Genomic DNA, 20,219 nt, shown 5'->3' with positions numbered 1-20,219 from the left:
AACACTCATCCAAATCTAGTGAATTCATCAATTATAATTAAAAAAAATAGCAGTGGCTAAGACATGATAACACTGGAGCTGGCCCCCAAACATCAAAACGTAAATTTTCAAAAACAAAAGTGTTAGAAGAGTAATAGAAGGTAAATAGTGTTGAAACACCTTTCCACGAGATTTTGATTTGACAAAATAATCCATGATTAAGAGACAATTAAATTTAAGTGCTTTGATTTAATTGTACTAATGTGTTTGTTCAATGTTAAGTATAAATATAAATACAAATAGAAATAAAAAGTAAGACAGGACGAAGTCAGCATAAGATCACAGCACAAGCTGAGTAGAGTGGAACTCAGCGTAAGAGAAGTTAAGTCATCTTCAGAACAGAAGCTTAAAGATCAAGTCAATCAATGAAGCTGAGTGGAACGGAACTCAGTATCAAAAGAAGAAAAGACTTCTTAAGAACTATGTCTTGCAGAACAAAGCTGACCATGGAAGCTGAGTAAAAGAGAACTCAGTATCTGAATTGGCAACAATCAAAAGACAACGAATAACAAAGTCATGCTGAGTGATCTTCAGGACAGCACCAATGATCCGGTAGCTAAAAGACAAGTCCGACAACTGTCTAAACCAATAATAGGAACCTCGGAATTACGCACAGAAATGATTTCGAGACGCATAGGTCAAACGTCCGTTAGCTAAAAGACGAAACCTGTACAAAAAGACAAAACTGCAAGAAAAGGACAAGCTTGGCACCTGAGAAAATCAGACGACAGGATTGGCCTGCAAACCTGAAGCTGACCAGAGCCTTGTCTCCCAAAAGAGCCGTTTTGGATTCAACGGACAAATCAAATTCAAATGATTTGATCTTCAGATTGCAACTATAAATGGGACAAGTATACCTCCTGGATTATCACCGAACCACAGAAAATACAAGTGAGAAAAGTACAAGCAAAAAGCACATCAAAACAAAAAGAGATCTTACACCAACTTTCTATCCTTGTGTAAAAGCTAGAGTGATTTTTGTAATCATCTAAAGTGTTCTTCATTCGAAAAGAACAATTTTGTATCAATTGTAAATTGAGAGTGTTGTGCTGAGTGTTTGGTTGTAAATACTCAGTGGTAGAAAAAACCTAAGTGTTCGGTTATAGCACTTAGTAGGAGTTGAGTAGACGAATAGAGAAAGGTACTCTTGCATATTCAACTGCCTTGTAAACGGTTTGCGCTCTACCTTTAAAGAGCTCAGTATTGGATTTAAAAAGCCCGGAGGGACTCTGGGGACTGGACGTAGGCGGAGAGGCCGAACCAGGATAAGTCGTGCTGAGTAATCTCTAAACTCTCTCAATATATATATATATATATATATATATATATATATATATATATATATATATATATGTGTGTGTTGCTTATTATATTTACTCAGCATATAAATTGTCTAAACTGATATTGAGTAAATAAGAGTACTGAGTTGGAAGCTGACCACAAAAGTGTCAATTCCCAACTCATATGTAAAATAGTTCTAGTCAATATCTGACTAAAGTTATCTTACGTTACAATCGACCGTGCTGACCTAAGCTGAGTTGACAAACTTAACAAAATATATTAAGTCAGCCTAATTAAAATCTGAAAAAGTTATATTAGTTCCTAACCCCCCCCCCCCCCCCCTTGGAACTAATCACACGGGACCAACAAGTGGTATCAGAGCTAAATAGCTCACTATTCAAAGACTTAACAATCTTGATCTGATCCCGATAAATGGCTGAGAACATCACTCGTTTCCTTCCCGGGAACCAAACAACACAGATACTCCCAGATGGATTATCAAAGGTGAACCAACATATGAGATTATACGAGCTGTTCGAGATGAACGACGATGAGGACATCTCTGGAATGAACGCTAGATTCACCAACATCATAAATGAGCTAAAGAGGCTCGGCAAGAACTTCACTAAAGAAGAGCAGGTGAAGAAAATCCTGAGAAGCTTACCAAAGAGTTGGCAAGCTAAGAAAACTGTCGTGGAGTAAGCTCAAGACTTGACCACATATAAATATGACGAGCTGATCGGATCTCTGCTGACTCATGAGATCTCTATGAAAAATTTTGAAGCAAAAGAAAAGTCAGAAGACAAGAAATAAAAATCACTTGTCATGAAAGCTGACTCATCAGACGATGAGGAAATGGCCATATTCACAAGGAAGATAAAGAAGTTGTTCAGAAAGAATGAAAAGAACAGCAAGAGGCCATTCAGAAGAGGCGACAGGTACAAAGCCGAGTCCAGTGACAAATACAAAAAGGACAGCTCCAAATCTGTCACATGCTTTGAGTGCCATCAAATTGGGCACATTAAGTCAAGCTGCCCTAATCTAAAGAAAGACAAGAAGGGAAGCAAAAAGGCAATGGTGGCCACATGGAGTGATAGCGACGACTCAACATCGTCAGAAGCTGAAGCCACTGAGTCGACAAACATATGCTTCATGGCCGATGACGCTGCTGACCACACTCAATCTGAGCATGCTGACCTCTCTGAAGAATCTGAACAGGAGGAATACTCAAATGAGGTAACATCCTTACACTTGCTTAGAAAAGAAATGATTAACGCCCTGAGTGATTTATATACACTAACTAAAAAGTGTAATAAGAAAATAAAGGCACTCGGCAGGCGGTGTGACGAGATTGAAGAGGTCAAACTTAGTGACCTCCGATATCTTCTCCAAGACAACTCAACTTTGCACAGCAACATGGAAATTATGCACAAGTTTGTCTCGGAGGTCCAATCAGATTCAAAGAAATTGAGAAATGATGTCACAAACCTTCAGAACCAAATGAAAGGTTCAAATAAATCCCATGTTGAGTACCCAGGTACTAGTCAGCATAGACAGTTCACTCAATATGACTGTTGTTGGAAAAGGGGACACACAAGAGATGTGTGTTGGTATAACAAGCGGATTGTCCAATGTGACTTCTGCGAAAAGAAGGGACATACCACTAAGGTATGTTGGCATGCTCAGCACAATGGTGCTGACCAAAAACAAAGTCACCCCAAGAGGGTAACATTCTGTGACTTCTGTGGTAAAGCTGGCCACACAATAAAAGTATGTCGTCACAAGTTAAAACATGACTTTGCACCTGTTTATGCTAACAAACGAGGACCCAAAAAGAATTGGGTACCTAAAGATGAATGATTCAAAATCCAGGTGAGCCTGAGATGCGTGGAGAAGTCAAAACTGTGGTATATTGACAGCGCATGCTCGAGGCATATGACTGGTGATGAAACTCAGTTCATCACACTTGAGCTTAAACGAGGTGGAAACGTAAGCTTTGGAGACAATAAGAAGGGTAAGATAGTAGCTCAGCTTTGTGATAGTGGTAGACAGGTTATATTTGATGCTACTCAGTGTCGGATACTCGAGGGAAAAACAAACAATTTAATTTTAACTGCCCCTCGTGTTGACAATGTATATATGTTGAGTTTAGAAAAACAGTTTTCGAAAAATATATGCTTAGTATCTAAAGAGGATAACTCCTGGCTATGGCATAGGAGACTTGGTCATGTAAGCATGGACCTCCTAGCCAAATTAGCTAGAAAGCAATTAGTTGAGGGACTGCCCAAATTAAGATTTGAAAAAGATCAATTGTGTAATGCTTGTCAGCAAGGTAAACAAATGAAAAAGTCTTTTCAAAGTAAAAACACTGTCTCAACCAAGAGACCATTGGAATTACTACATTTGGACCTTTTCGGACCTATCCAGCCACTCAGCTTGGGCAGTAAGAAATTCTCCTTAGTCATTGTAGATGATTTCTCTCGGTACACTTGGATCATCTTGCTGAGTAGCAAGGATGAAACATTTGAGATGTTTACCACATTGATTAAAAAGCTTGAAAATGACAAAGACCTAAAAGTAACTCATATTAAAAGCGACAATGGTGGAGAATTCAAAAACCAACAGTTTGACGAATTCTGTGAAGCTGGTGGTATTGACCACAATTTCTCTGCTCCTAGAACGCCTCAACAAAATGGGGTTGTTGAAAGGAAGAACAAAACGATTGTCGAAATTACTAGGACAATGCTGAGTAAAAATAGGCTTCCAAAGTATTTATAGGGTGAAGCTGTCCACACAGCATGCTACATACTCAATAGGGCTTTAGTTAGACCTATTCTTAAGAAAACCCCATACGAACTTTGGAAAGGACGAAAGCCCAACATTGGCTACTTTCGTGCCTTTGGGTGTAAATGTTTTATACTCAATACAAAATATAACCTTGCAAAATTTGATGCTAAAGCTGATGAAGCGATCTTTTTAGGGTACTCAACTAACAGTAAAGCATATAGAGTATATAATAAACGAACTCAAGTTGTTGAAGAGTCTGTCCATATAGAGTTCGATGAAACTGACCCTGCAGGAAAAACAACTCAGTCTGACGAAGATGAACCAAGCTCAGCTTCCGCTGACCAAACAGGAGCTACTGAGTCATCAGTACAAGGACTGACCAAAGGTAAACACGAACCCGAAATTACCTTTGCTGACCAATCTGTTCCTGCGGATATTGTAGAAACACCTATTCCAGACAACTCAACATTACCCAAAGGAATAAAAATCCCAAGAGGACATTCGAAGAAGTCCATTCTTGATGCTGCTGACAACAAGCTGATGACAAGAGATCAGCTTAGAAAATACCTCAGCAATGTCACATTTGTCTCAGTACATGAGCCAAAGAACTTTGCCGATGCTGAGCACGAAGAATATTGGATCAATGCTATGCAAGAAGAGCTTGATCAAATCACAAGAAATGAGGTATGGGATTTAGTACCAAAACCTAGGAATCAAAAGACCATAGGAACTAAGTGGGTCTTTTAAAATAAACTAGATGAGCAAGGCAACGTAGTTAGAAATAAAGCCCGACTTGTAGCCCAAGGCTATAGTCAGCAAGAGGGCATTGACTACGGTGAAACCTTCGCACCCGTTGCTAGATTAGAGGCTATACGAATATTGTGTGCATATGTTAGCTGTATGAATTTTAAATTATATCAAATGGATGTTAAATGTGCTTTTCTTAATGGCTTTATAAACGAAGAGGTATATGTTAGTCAGCCTCCAGGGTTTGAAGATCCAAAATTTCCAAACCACGTTTATAAACTCAAGAAGGCCCTGTATGGCCTAAAACAAGCTCCAAGAGCTTGGTATGAGAGGTTGACCAACTTCCTGCTGACCAGGAATTATGTCAGAGGCAAAGCTGACACAACCTTGTTCATTAAGAAAAAGGGTAAACATACCCTGCTGGCACAAATTTACATAGACGACATAATCTTTGGTGCTACTGACGAATCCTTGTGCAAAGAGTTTAGTAAACAGATGCAAACTGAGTTTGAGATGTCCATGATGAGTGAACTTAACTTCTTCCTTGGACTTCAAATTTAGCAAGGTAAGAACGGCATCTTCATTAGTCAGTCCAAATACGCCAAAGAAATGCTAAAGAAATTTGATATGGAAGATTGTAAACCCATATCAACCCCAATGGGTACTGACACTGTCCTATGCAAAGATGGGAAAGGTAAATCTGTAGATAGCAAGCTATATCGAGGTATGATTGGCTCTCTACTTTACCTTACCACTAGTAGACCTGATATTCAGTACTCAGTATGTTATTGTGCAAGATATCAAGCTGACCCGAGGGAATCTCACCTTATAGCTGTAAAAAGAATCTTTAGATATTTGTAGAGCACAGTTAATGCAAGTTTATGGTATCCAACCTCAAATGACTTCACACTCATTGGATACACTGATGCTGACTATGGACGAGATAAGCTTGAACGTAAAAGTACATCGGGAGGATGTCACTTCCTTGGAAGTTGTGTGGTATCTTGGTTCAGCAAGAAGCAGTCATCGGTTGCCCTGTCTACAATTGAAGCTGAGTACGTAGCTGCTGGAAGTTGTGTTGCACAAGTCCTATGGATTAAGCAACAGCTTGAGGATTATGGAGTCAAAACAGAAATAATTGAAGTCAAATGCGACAACAAAAGCGCCATTGACCTGTCTAAAAATCCAATCCAACACATCAGGATGAAGCATGTCAGCATAAGACATCACTTCATTAGGGATCATGTACTCAAGGGTGAGATCAAGCTAACCTACATTCCAACAGATGAACAGCTTGCGGATATCTTCACCAAGCCTTTGGCTCATGAACAATTCAACATACTAAGGGAAGCTATCGGTATGTCTAATCCTCTTCAATAATACAGTGTCCTTAATTGAATGTTGAGTGATTACCATGCTGAGTGATATGTGCTAAATTAGTAACTTCTAGATGCTGAGCTTAATATGCGTTATAGAAAATCACTCTATGCTGAGTAAAGACATACATGTTGAGTGATTATTCTAGGCTGAGTTACTAAAGCAGTATGAAAACTCCCTACGTAAAAACTATGCACTCAGTACCACAAAACGTTTAATGTTCTAACAAACTGGGTAAAAATCACTTGCCCAATTAATGCTAGCACACGTGCCATAAATAGCCACCTAGGGTAACGTAATCGCAATAATGTAAACGCGTCGAACATGTCATAAATGCCAGAATCTTTGTTGATTGATCATCTCGAGGTAAAACGGCTAGTTCAAACGCTTAGGATCATTCGAAATTCTATAAATAGTGGAAGAATCCCCACTTATCACTCTTTACACTCAAAATTCCTGGCAAATTGATTTTTCATCTCTCTCGCTTTCTAAATCTCAAAACCTCTTGAAAATATCTGAGATAACCATGTCGGACTCTCAGAATATCTCCGGCGGTGATTACGACAGAAATCACTCCGATGAAAACCCTGAATCTCCCCCTCAGCAGGAGTATAGCAAAACTCCCACCAAAGGACAAGGTCAGCATGACCAAACTCCGAACAAAAGCTCCCATGTTGACTTGGCTGCTTCATCGAAAAGGAAACAGAAGCAGGATAAGGGAAAGAAACCAATGGAACGTACCTATTCGCTAGTTTACAACAGCCTAAGGGGATATAAGGTTGACCACTCCCGCTGGTTCTCAAAGGGGTTTGTGGAAGCTGAGCAACCCTTCTATGAGTGGATCTCAAAGAACGGCTGGACCGAGCTATTCTCGATTCGAGAAGCCACTTATCCTGAGTTAGTGAAGGAGTTCTACGCTAACGTAAGAGCCGCTGATGATGACCGGGACTACATGGTCACCAAGGTTCAAGGAAAAAATATCTTCATCAACCCTCCTTACCTTGCCAAACTGCTAAAACTGAAAAACGAAGGAGCTAAACTTCGAAAAACAGGTGACCACGAAAAAATTGACTATCCCACTAAGTTTTGCAAACCTGCCGGTCATGTCGGGGAAATCTCTAGCACGTCCATGGGTCAGAATCAGAAGATGGCCCACTATATACTGACCAACTTCCTCTTCCCAAAAATCAATGATGCGTCCTCAGCATCCAACTTCGAGCAATGCTTTATTTGGCACATGCTGACTTACCAGCCGATCAACATGCCAATCTTTCTCATCGGTGGTTTCCAGCGGAGTACGGGTACCCTTAGATTAGGCTCTCTAATCACCAGGATCCTCAAAGACCACCAAGTAAGCTTAGTGGAGGAAATTAATGTCTGGGGCACAGAGATCACAACTGTTGTACTGTTTGGTCTTGCCTTCGACCAACCAATAGTGCCCAGGAAAGGAAAAGGGGTTGCGGTTAAAGATCCGTAAAAAGAAAAGAAACCTGTTAATCGCACTCGGCAGGATAAAAAGAGGAAAGCTGACCAGGCAGCTAAAGACATTAACACAACTCCAAAGAAGCTGAGAATTGTGTCAAGAGGAAAGAAGGCTGGAGCTGAGCAAGGTCAGGAAGAACCTAAGTCAGCAGAGAAAAGAAACAGGCAAGTTGAGCCTGAAGAAGAGAGTGACGAAACTCCAGATCAACCTCTGCTGAAGAAGAAGAAGAATTCTGGTTTGCAACCTATTGAAGTTGCTCCTCTAAACTTGATAGTAACTCCTGACTCACATTTTATGAGAAGTCAAGGCATTGATCTCGAAAAACCACCCAGTGACCAAGAGGAAGAAGAATTTGAAAATCTCGGAGGACAGGTTGATGCTGAGGAGACAGCAAATGTTGAGCAACACGGGGAAGTGGATGTTGAGCCAACAATAGGTGTTGAGCATGAACAGATAGTCAATACTGAGTTGGTTGAAGAGCAGGCTAAGCCCACAGTAAAGGAACATGCTGACCTAGGGGTCCATTCACTTTCTGACTCTCTTGATTCTATTCAAGCTGACCCCTCTCCTCCAAAGGCTAAGAAATTGAGAAGGCTTAAGAAAAAGGCTTAGAAGTCGCCAATTATTGAAACTGACCAACTGAAAACAAATGAACTGTTGCAATACTGTCGGGCAACTTACAAACATGTGCGTCACACAAATGCTCAACGTCAGTTTTATGATTCGGGTCTGCTTAAAATGTACTATCAAGCCTATGCCCAACTGATTGACACAATCACATGGCTTGGAAAATCCCAGGAGTATATACTCAGTATGTTCAGTGCCTCCATCTGAATTCCCCGTGATACATTGGACGATGGCATTCCAGTTTTTGATGGGTTAAGGGAAAGCACGAAAAAGCTTAAGGCTTATTCAGTAAGATTAACTCGTGTTGTTCTCAACGACACTTTCGTTCCTCCTCCGCCTGATGGTGGCAAAACGGGGGAGAAAGAACAAGCTGATAGAATTCAGCATGCAGGCGAAGCCTCTGGTAGTCAGCAGCAAAAGGGAAAAGGTAAAGTGAATCCTGCCCAAGTCCAAGTCAATAGGAAGAAATAGTCTGGCTAGATTTGCTAGGATTTATTCTTGACTTGTACTTTTTTGTGTGTATGTTGTCTTGCTGACTATCTATAGAAATTATGCATCTCTTATTCCAAATTGATTAATCTTATGCGATGCTAACTGCCTTATTATGCTGATCTGCCTTAAGTGAACAAACAAACAAAAGAAAAAGGAATAAACTCAATACACAATAGTTGATACATTTGCTCTGAAAAAGTTTTCCCATAACTGTGTTACCAAACTAACTATGTATCAAAACTGAGTTAAAACACATTAACCTCTTCTGAAAAGCTGACCTAGGCTCATCTGAATTAGATCTTGGAAGGTCTAGAATTGAACTAAGTCAGTATAAGCATACCTTAATTTTACTCAATTGAATCTTAGAAGGTTTAGAGTTAAGTTAAGTCAATAGATGAAACCCTTACAGGGGAGTTATTTTAGAAGCCATAAAAAGAATTTCAATCATGGGGAATCTCAATGCTGAGTTCCATCAATTGAATATTTTGCCAACATCAAAATGGGGGAGTTTGTTGAAACACCTTTCCACGAGATTTTGATTTGACAAAATAATCCATGATTAAGAGACAATTAAATTTAAGTGCTTTGATTTAATTGTACTAATGTGTTTGTTCAATGTTAAGTATAAATATGAATACAAATAGAAATAAAAAGTAAGACAGGACGAAGTCAGCATAAGATCACATCACAAGCTGAGTAGAGTGGAACTCAGCGTAAGAGAAGTTAAGTCATCTTCAGAACAGAAGCTTAAAGATCAAGTCAATCAATGAAGCTGAGTGGAACGGAACTTAGTATCAAAAGAAGAAAAGACTTCTTAAGAACTATGTCTTGCAGAACAAAGCTGACCATGGAAGCTGAGTAAAAGAGAACTCAGTATCTGAATTGGCAACAATCAAAAGACAACGAATAACAAAGTCATGCCGAGTGATCTTCAGGACAGCACCAATGATCCGGTAGCTAAAAGACAAGTCCGACAACTGTCTAAACCAATAATAGGAACCTCGGAATTACGCACAGAAATGATTTCGAGACGCATGGGTCAAACATCCGTTAGCTAAAAGACGAAACCTGTACAAAAAGACAAAACTGCAAGAAAAGGACAAGCCTGGCACCTGAGGAAATCAGACGACAGGATTGGCCTGCAAACCTGAAGCTGACCATAGCCTTGTCTCCCAAAAGAGCCGTTTTGGATTCAACGGACAAATCAAATTCAAATGATTTGATCTTCAGACTGCAACTATAAATGGGACAAGTATACCTCCTGGATTATCGCCGAACCACAGAAAATACAAGTGAGAAAAATACAAGCAAAAAGCACATCAAAACAAAAAGAGATCTTATACCAACTTTCTATCCTTGTGTAAAAGCTAGAGTGATTTTTGTAATCATCTAAAGTGTTCTTCATTCGAAAAGAACAATTTTGTATCAATTGTAAATTGAGAGTGTTGTGCTGAGTGTTTGGTTGTAAATACTCAGTGGTAGAAAAAAACCTAAGTGTTCGGTTATAGCACTTAGTAGGAGTTGAGTAGACGAATAGAGAAAGGTACTCTTGCATATTCAACTGCCTTGTAAACAGTTTGCGCTCTACCTTTAAAGAGCTCAGTATTGGATTTAAAAAGCCCGGAGGGACTCTGGGGACTAGACGTAGGCGGAGAGACCGAACCAGGATAAGTCGTGCTGAGTAATCTCTAAACTCTCTCAATATATATATATATCTGTATGTGTTGCTTGTTATATTTACTCAGCATATAAATTGTCTAAACTGATATTGAGTAAATAAGAGTGCTGAGTTGGAAGCTGACCACAAAAGTGGCAATTCCCAACTCATATGTAAAATAGTTCTAGTCAATATCTGACTAAAGTTATCATACGTTACAATCGGCCGTGCTGACCTAAACTGAGTTGACAAACTTAACAAAATATATTAAGTCAGCCTAATTAAAATCTGAAAAAGTTATATTAGTTCCTAACCTCCCCCCCTTTGGAACTAATCACACGGGACCAACAAATAGGTTCTAACTAACTTTCTTAATGGATAAAAAGAACAACTACTAACTGGTACTGAAGAGGATAAATTATTTTCTTTAAGAACTTTGCTGATTGTCTAATTCTGACAATGTCCAAGCCGTGCATACCACCTTTCAAAAGACACCTTCCCTCATACAAACGCCTCCTTCAAGGTGGTTGGAAGCACATACCGTTGGAGTTTAATGTCCTAAAAACAATTGTTTTAGGATATAAATATTAATGAATAAATTGTTTATTTAGTCATTTGTTTAATCATATATATAGCATTAAAATGTAACTATATATAAAGGCACAAATCTTTCATAAAGAAAGTAATCCTAAGTTTATTTAAGTAGTTATAAAGTATTCATATAAGCATAAAGTGAGACTATACTTTATAATAGACCAATAGACTTAAAATCAATCCAAGTCAAGTAATATGTTATAGGGGTTGGCATATTACTGTTGAGACTTGCATATAATAGTGTTTTCTGTCGAGACAGAAAGCTGATCTCACAAGCTTTAGATATTTAGATATCTAGACAGTTACATGGATCCGGTGAAGGAGTTCATTAGGATTGGGACCCGAATTGAGATAACAGCATGGATTAATTTATCTAAAAGTGTCAACAGTTCATCTCATTGGTATTAGTATGTATAACTAATCCTCAGACTCAAACATTCGTTAATTAGTGATTCTGGATTATGGAGTCTGATACTTTGATTCTGTGCGAGCACGATCCAACAAGTGAGAGCCTGGGGTGTGTGAGAGCAGGGTTGGGTATCACACAAAGTTATTGCAGAATAGTTAATGTCAAATTGAGCATTCGTCACTCCCGATAAGTGGGAGATATATCCAAATGGCCGCTTGTGGTCAATTGACTGAAATCCTTGTAAGGTGATAGAGTTAAGAGTAGAAATGAACATTTCACTTAACTTATCTTTTCAGAGTGAATTCAACCTGTACAAGTAAAATCGGACTCTTCGTTATATGTAATCTTGACACGTTCCATGGTTATAAGGAATTGACTGACAGGATATAGTTGATGAAAGATCATATTATACTGTACTAATGCAGAAAGGTTAACGTCAGTTATCAACCTTACTTTTTAATTGCTCTGGGGGAATATCATAGGTTCTGCTAGTAACAGCTCGCGACGGTATTCCGTTATATATATGTTGGAATTAATCGTGATGAATAATTTCAAAGGATATATACGGCTAGTGGCAATAAAGAACCTAATGGGTCGCATATGGGACTTGGAATCGGAATACAAAAATGTAATTAGTGGGACATACATGTATGGGCCGAAATTTGTATTAATGTGGGGATAAATTAATTTGATTAATAATTATAATTTGATTATGGTTATGAATTAAATTAAAAGATTATATGGTAATATTAATTAGAAGTTTTTATGTGATTGAAACTCTAATTAATTATCCCTAACATTAATTAATTATTATTTTGATTAATAATAATTATCTAGATATAATTAGTTATTATTTAGATAATAGTAAAGTATTTATTTAATTATCTAATTAGGAATCCTATTCCGAATAAGATTCCAATTATTTAATTACCTAACACAACTGGGATTAGGGTTTTGAGAAGGCTATAAATAGACTCCCTAACCCCATAATTCGATAAAACACTAAATAGAAGGGCTAGAGGAATCGTTCCGCAACCATCTCGGCTAATTACAATCTTTCTTACTCTCTCTTTGATCTCGTATCGATTTCTGTTAGAGGCAATCATTGCGATTGCTATTATTAAGGTTGATTACTGATTAGTTATCTTTTTCTGTGTTGTTTCTTTTGTTGTTTGTGATACACGGATTAAGAGTTGTGGGCACTTCGTTTGCAACCGTAGATAGTTCTTCACCGAAGGTATTACTTTCTATCCCTCTTTATATGAAATAACAATTAACAGATCTTGGAAAAGGGAAATAGATAAAATAGATAAAATTTTATTATTCCATTGCGCCTAGGCTTGTCTATTTTCCTTCACATACAACACATCTTTACTCGGGTCGTGTAACAGGATTTCCCTAGTTGTTTGGTCCTTTATAAGAAAATGGTTAGGCCAAAATTGAAAAAAAAGCAAGAGTTATCATGTGAGAATTTTTGAACAAATAAAAGGGATTTAGTAAGCTTGGGAATAAGCAGAGCATCATTAGTTTGAATATTATTAATGTGAGTGTGTCCAAAGTGAGAAATTTTCAAACCTTGACCATTATCGAATTGCACAATATCATACCCCTAATAAGGGTACATCTGCTGAAGCTGAGCTATATTAGCTGTCATGTGATTGGTGGCACCAGTATCAGGATACCATGGCCGAGGAGGTCCAGAGAATGGATTCTGAGGTTGGTGACATGCAATGTGTGCTTGAGGACCAGGACAAGTGTTCTGAGTAGCATATGTTGAAATACAATTTCCACTACGTTTTTTTTTCTAAAATCACAATTGAGGAGTTAGATCATCATAATATTTAATTTAAGAATTAAATTATTATTTTTAATGCTAATGAGTTTATTGAAATATATATCTTAATCTCGAATTACAAAAACAGCTTAAAAGACCTTAACAAAACTAAAGGCCCAAATACAATTTTGGCTCGGAACCCAAAAGATAGAAGACAGAAGCTTGTGACAAGCAGTCACATCAACCAGTTCTAGAAATAGCAAAAATGCAGAAGATAGAAGCCATGTCAGACAGATGTCTCACTCTATCAACCAAATAAGGAAAGAACGCAGACTGAAAGCCTGTAGAGTCAAGAGTTAGAAGGCTAAATTTACGCGCTGCTCAATGATAGACAGAAGCATGATTTCGAAAACGATAACTTCCCTTAAATGGATAAATTAACACAGAGGTTGGAAGCAAGTCAGAAGAAAGAAGACAGAAGCCGCTTTCCCTCCAACGACTAATTCAAAATTCAAACAGATCTTTTACAAAGCTTCACCTATAAAAATCGACCTCAAAGCTCATTTTTACGATTAATCATTCACGCGAAAAAGAGATAAAGCTTACAAGTGAAAATAAAGCTAATAGCTATACACAAACATTTCATATTCGTGTAATTAAATAGAGAGAGATTAGTTCAACTGAGTTTCATATTCGTGTAAAATTAGAAGCTCTGTTATTGCTTCGGTTATAGGTAAGTAACAATAGAGTGATAACTGTGTGATTGTAAAAGACGATATTTTACTTAGGCTCTGTCTATTGTGTAATGGTTTGTGCTCAACCTGTTAAAGAGTTCTTTAGTGGATTAAATCTTAGAAGACGGAATTCTAAGAACTGGATGTAGACAGGAGGCCGAACCAGTATAAATCTGATGAGTAACTTATTTCCCCTACTCTGCCTTTATTACTTCTGAATATTGCATGCTCTGATGATTTATCTTGCTTTGATCATTCTGAACACTGTGCGTATATCACTCTAAACATTGTGCATGTAACATTTAATATTCATCTCAATGATTTCTAGAACCTCTGGTAAATGAGATGTTCGTTGAGTGCAAGTATCAGAAGTAGAATCAAGCTCAGTAGACTGAACTTGTCTATGATTCCGAGAGTTGCTATTGAACTAAAAGAGAAAAATTATTAAAAGGTTAAAATTAACCAACAGTTCTATTCACCCCCCTTTAGAACTAATCTAATCTTATCAGGGACCAACATCATAAATGTCAGCCCAGTGATTGGGATCTCCACAATTAAAGCACTTACCGCCCCTTCTCTTCCTTTGTTTTTATCTCAGTGATTCTAATGGTGCAAAAATGGAGACATTAGCTTCACGATTTGCAACCATGCTAGTAGAAGCCATTAAATTAGATTTTCTTGTGGTATGAAGCATGCATTCAATAGTTTTCAAGCTATTATGGAGTTCATAGTAGTCAATATGTATGCCTTTCTGAGTAATGAGATTCTAATGGTAGAGCGATATTCTTCACCAAGATTTTTGAAGAGGAGAGCATGTAATAGATGCATAAGATATGGATTACTCGAAGCAGTAATATCATCCAAAATACCTTTCATTTTTTGCATATAAGCAGTGATAGACAGTTCACCCTGTTCTAATTCATACAGTTCTAAACTTAATTGAAATTGTTTAGTTTATGAGACAACTCTATATGTCTGTTCAAAAACAACCCAAATATCATGAGAAAAGTTAAAACAAGTGATTAGAGGATAAACCTCTTTAGTAATAGAATTCAATAGCGACGTCCTAACTGTGTTCTCTAAACCATCCCAAATAGTAAAAGACAGATTCAAAATTAAATTCGCAGATGATGTCATAAAACCACCACATGAAATATATTATGGTGTAGGAGGATTATTGCTAGTAATATGATTGACAAAATGGTGAGGATTTAAAGTGGATTCAATTGCCACCCTTCATGCTTTATAATTTAATATTAATCATAATGTTAACAGAAGGAAATCTAGGTAAAGCAAAAGATGATGCAACGAGATTTGAATAGACGAGATTAGTAGGGTTAGATTGATGAAACAGAAAAGATTGAGGAGGTATGAGATTAGATTAAAATTGTGTAGGAGGGATAAGTACAAGATGATTTATTTGTTGGGGTTTAGTGTCCTATAGACAATTGTTCTAGGATATAAACCAACTGTAAATGAATTGTTCTTTATGTCATTTGTTTTAATAAGATATGGTTTCATAACTGTATAAAGGCAACCTCTTTTAAAGAACTAAATAAGTCTAATAAAAGGAAATCCCTAAGTTTATTTAAAGTGATTATAAAGTGTTCATACAAGCATAAAGTGAGACGAAACATTATAATAAACTAATAAACTTAAAACCACCCCAAGTCAAGTGATATGTTTTGAATAAGGATTGACAAAACACTGTTGAGACTTGCATGTAACAATGTTTTCTGTCGAGACAGAGAGCTGATCTCACAAGCTTCAGATATGTAGATATCTGAACAGTTACATGGATCCAATGAAAGGGGTTCATTAGATTGGGGACCCGGCTTGAGATAACAGGATGGGTAGATTTATCCTTGTCACCTGTTCATCTCATTGGTATTAATAGGTATAAGTAATCCTAAGACTCAAAGGAATGTTAATTAGTGATTCTGGATTATGGAATGTGATGCTTTGATCCTGTTGTAACACGATCCATAACAGGGATGACTCTGGGGTGTGTACGGCAGACGTTGGGTATCACATGAAGTAATTGCAGGATAGTTATACATTGGATTGAGCATTTTTCACTCCTGATAAATGGGAGATACGTCCAAGGATCGCTTGTGGAAGACTTAACTCTAAATCCTTGCAAGGTGATAGCTTAAGACTTGAAATGCAGATTTCACTTAACCTATCTAATTGGAGTTAACTCGTCTGTACAAGTAAAACGAACGTCTCGCTATATATGACTTGACATTATCCATAGTCATAAGATTCTGTTCAAGGATGTAGTTGACAAAGGATCGAATTATACTGTAACTAATACGAAAAAGTCAACGACAGAATCAACCTGTCTTCTTATAGCTCTGGGGGAATGTTTCAGATCTGCCAATCACAGTTCGCGTACTCATTCCGTTATACAGAGATTAAATATAATTCTGAGAAAATTAATTTAATAGTTGTATACGGCTAGAAGCAATAAGAACCTAATGGGTCACACATAAGACTTGGAACCCAAAAGAGAAACAGATGTTAATTAATTGACGGAAGCCCAACTGAGTCCACTAAGGCCCAGTAGTATAAGGGGGGCGATTTATGTATAATAAATACATAAATGAATTAATTTAATTTAAACAATTATAATTAGATTATGATTATGAATTAAATTAATTATAGGATAAATAAGTTAGGAGGTTTAATGAGATTAAATTGCTTCTATTATTATCCTATCAATAAGTTATTATTATCTTTATATTTAATATAATTATAGATAATAACAATAAGAATTTTATCCCGAATTAAATTCGTATTCAGTAACCTAATTCTATCTAACTAGGGTTTAGATGGAAGAGGCTATATATACCCCCTTAACTGTGAATTTCGGCCAAACCTAGTCTCCCCGCAGACTGAGAATTTTGACCCCTACAGTAGAGGACGGAATTCCACCGATTGCTTCCGAATCAATTGATTTCGTCTCTTTCTTTTTCTCTTTGATCTTGTGTTGATTAATTAGAGGCAATCTATCTTGATTGCTATTACTTGGTTGAGTTCTAATCGTTTACTTATATGTTTTGTTATGTTCATGAATATAGAAATGACATACAAAAGGAGAAATTCGTTTTGCTCCTCATATATCAGGTCAGTTCACGATTTCGTGGATTTTCAGAGATTGAACCGTCGGATCGTCACGATTTTTGGACAGGAGCTTCTAGACATATTCTTCCACGTTTCCACTATTGGGATTCTCGTTCGGAGGTCTGGAAGGTCTGTTCGGGTAGGGGCAGATTGGTAGACAGTTTCCATCTCTTTTGAAGTTGTGGGCACTTCGTTTGCAACGGTAGATTGATCGTCATAAAGGTATTTATGTTCAATCCCTCCTTATATGAAATAACGATTAATGGATCTTGGGAAAAGGAAATAGGTAAAAATTGTATATTTCCGCTGCCAAACGTTTGCCTATTTTCCTTCAGTGGTATCAGAGCCCGCGTTAAATCTGTTATTTCATATATGAAAATAAAAGGGTTTTTCAATCAGATTGAATAGATTTATTGTTAGGTTAATTAATCAATTTGATTCGGTTAATTAATCTAAAGATAAATGGTTAAGATGAGATTAAGATATACGTGTTTTGTGGATTAAGGGTTTAACCGTTTGATTCGTTAAAAGAGTTAATTCGATTAATCTTTGAAAATTTTGATTTTATTAACGATTTAAACGAAACGGTTAGAATCGATTAATTAGATATATATTTGAAAAGGGTTATATAAATATAAACTGAGTTTTTTATATATATTTGAAATTAAAATTTAAGTTTTTAATTAAAAGAGTTTTGATTCAAAACATAATTTTAGTTTAAATAAAGTTTTGTTTTAAACGTAAAAAGAAAATAAAATAAAATATTTTTTTTATATATATTTCGAATACAACATATGCTCTATTCGAAATTACTACCTATACCTTTGTTCAAAGGAATAGGTGGGGCGGCGGCAATTGCTGCCTCTTTGGCAGCAATGCCGCTGCTATCGCGGATAAGATCCGCGAAGGGATGAACCCAGTTTTTCATCCCGTCACATTTATTTGGAGTTTCTGATTTTCTCAAAATATTCTGATTTTTCAGAAAATATATTTGATATATATAGAATTAATCGATCCACATGATTTAATCGTTGTGTATTTTAAATTGTATAGATTGAATTCAGTTGTCTAATTAAGATACGATTAATTAGATAAACTATTTCATTGATACAAAATTAAAAATTTAGAAACAACGAATCAGCCCATATAAATTTATTAATCGTTATAATTAATAAAAGGATATGGTAATGGTATGTGTTTTAATTTGATTTTGCAAACCGTTTTTGTGCTTAATAAATATACTTGATATATTAGTTAATCACTTTTAACGGTTTTGGTAAAATGATTAAACACAATGATGTATAATCTCTCGTCTTAAAAGTTTTGTGTTCTGGAATTGATTTTACAAAGTTTAATTATTTGTATGTGATACGGTTGAATTAAACACGTTAAATAATCTTGGTAAAATAATTGAACACAAATAATTAATATTTTGTATAGTTGTATTTTGAAGTGTCTAATTAAATTTATATTTGATATACTTTAATTAAGATAAAATATAGATGATACAAAATTAATTAAAGGTTAATTAGATAGTAAAGTTAATTAAAGGACCAAATTGAAAATGTAATTAATCTAAAGGTTTAATTTGATTAACTTAAATATTACATAAAGGGTTTATGTAATCAACCAATTAAATTTATTTAATTGAGTCTTTGCATGTTTGGAGTTATGGACATATTTGGACCCTCTATAACAGTTATTTAGTCTTTTGGTATTTTTGGAAAATAGGACATGTGTGTCCTGGCTTATCTACTCTCTATTGTAATTTCTCTTCTCATATAAGTCCCTTCAAATTAGTTGAAGTATTCTTTAGTAGTATAGAAATTGATGTTGATGTAATTTCAAGGCGCGAAGGAAAAGACGGAAGCCCTTGAGGATAAATATGTAATAGTTAGTATTTATCCTAAGGTGACCTTTATTCTGTTTCTGACTCAACGGAATAATTTAGATGATATGTCCATAACTACCAATGTAAATTGTATTTGTCTGATGTATGCTAAAGCAAATCAAGACTAGGTTAGATTATGAGACTTAAAATAAAAATCTCTCGCTAATTAAAAGTTAAGTAAATAAGCAAGTTATTAAAATCGGTTGCCCCTCCCTAATATTATAATTCAGCCGGCAGTACTGAGAGCCTTTGGGTTGTTGAGTAAACTCAAGCTCGGGGTCTTATGGTAATACCTGAATTATCAAAAATCGCTTTTTCATGAATATGGGGTAATACTTAAATTAGATTATGATAATTGGATGGGTAAACTCATGTTGTTATAAACTAATGGGCAATATGGTTGGGATTAATATGAAAACATATTAGTTACTAATGTGCTTAGTAACCCAATAACCTAGGAATCGCATTGTTGATGTGATTGATTGTATGAATCTACCTAACAAATGAGACTAGCTTGTTGAGTAAACTCAAGGTGAAATTTCAGGAGTTAGGATCCTAGCTCACTAAAGGATTTGTGAAATTCTTCGAATTAATATGGAGGGCTATTGATTTGGCAAAATAGTGGGAGCAATTTAAAATGAATTAAAAGACATATAATTTTAAATTGATATACTTTAAAGCAAATGAATAAACATACGCCACTCTATCTCACTCTCAAGTTAAAGTAAATACTCTGAATCATCATATCTAAAATGGATCTACATAATATTTCAACCGATAACAAATTGAATAGTTCAAAATTCACCGACTACTTTGGCAAACTCAAAATTGTTTTGAAATTCGAAAAGATTGGGCATGCCGATGCCCAATGCCCTAGTAGATGATGCTCCTGTAAAAAGATTGATGTTTACTGGAAGCACCAATCAGATGACGAACGTACAGGATAATCACACTTGCAGCTATGGCACTTTGTGTCAAGACGATTGACTACATCACCAAAGCTTTCTAGTATTAGATTTGAATTAAGTGTTGACTTAGTTCTGCAGATTTATTCATAAGCTCGTCATGAATAAACTCAAAGACCTCTATAGAAGAGCTCTTGAATATGCTCAAGTCAGTTGAACCCAAATCTTAAGAAAGTGATGTCAGCACTTGGTATTGAGGGATCTCACGAGAGAAAAGGGAAGTTTCCCAATTCTAA

The sequence above is a fragment of the Euphorbia lathyris genome, chromosome 9 (genome assembly GCF_963576675.1).
Source record: "Euphorbia lathyris chromosome 9, ddEupLath1.1, whole genome shotgun sequence".
Lineage (NCBI taxonomy): Eukaryota > Viridiplantae > Streptophyta > Magnoliopsida > Malpighiales > Euphorbiaceae > Euphorbia > Euphorbia lathyris.
This window is presented reverse-complemented; position numbering follows the sequence as displayed.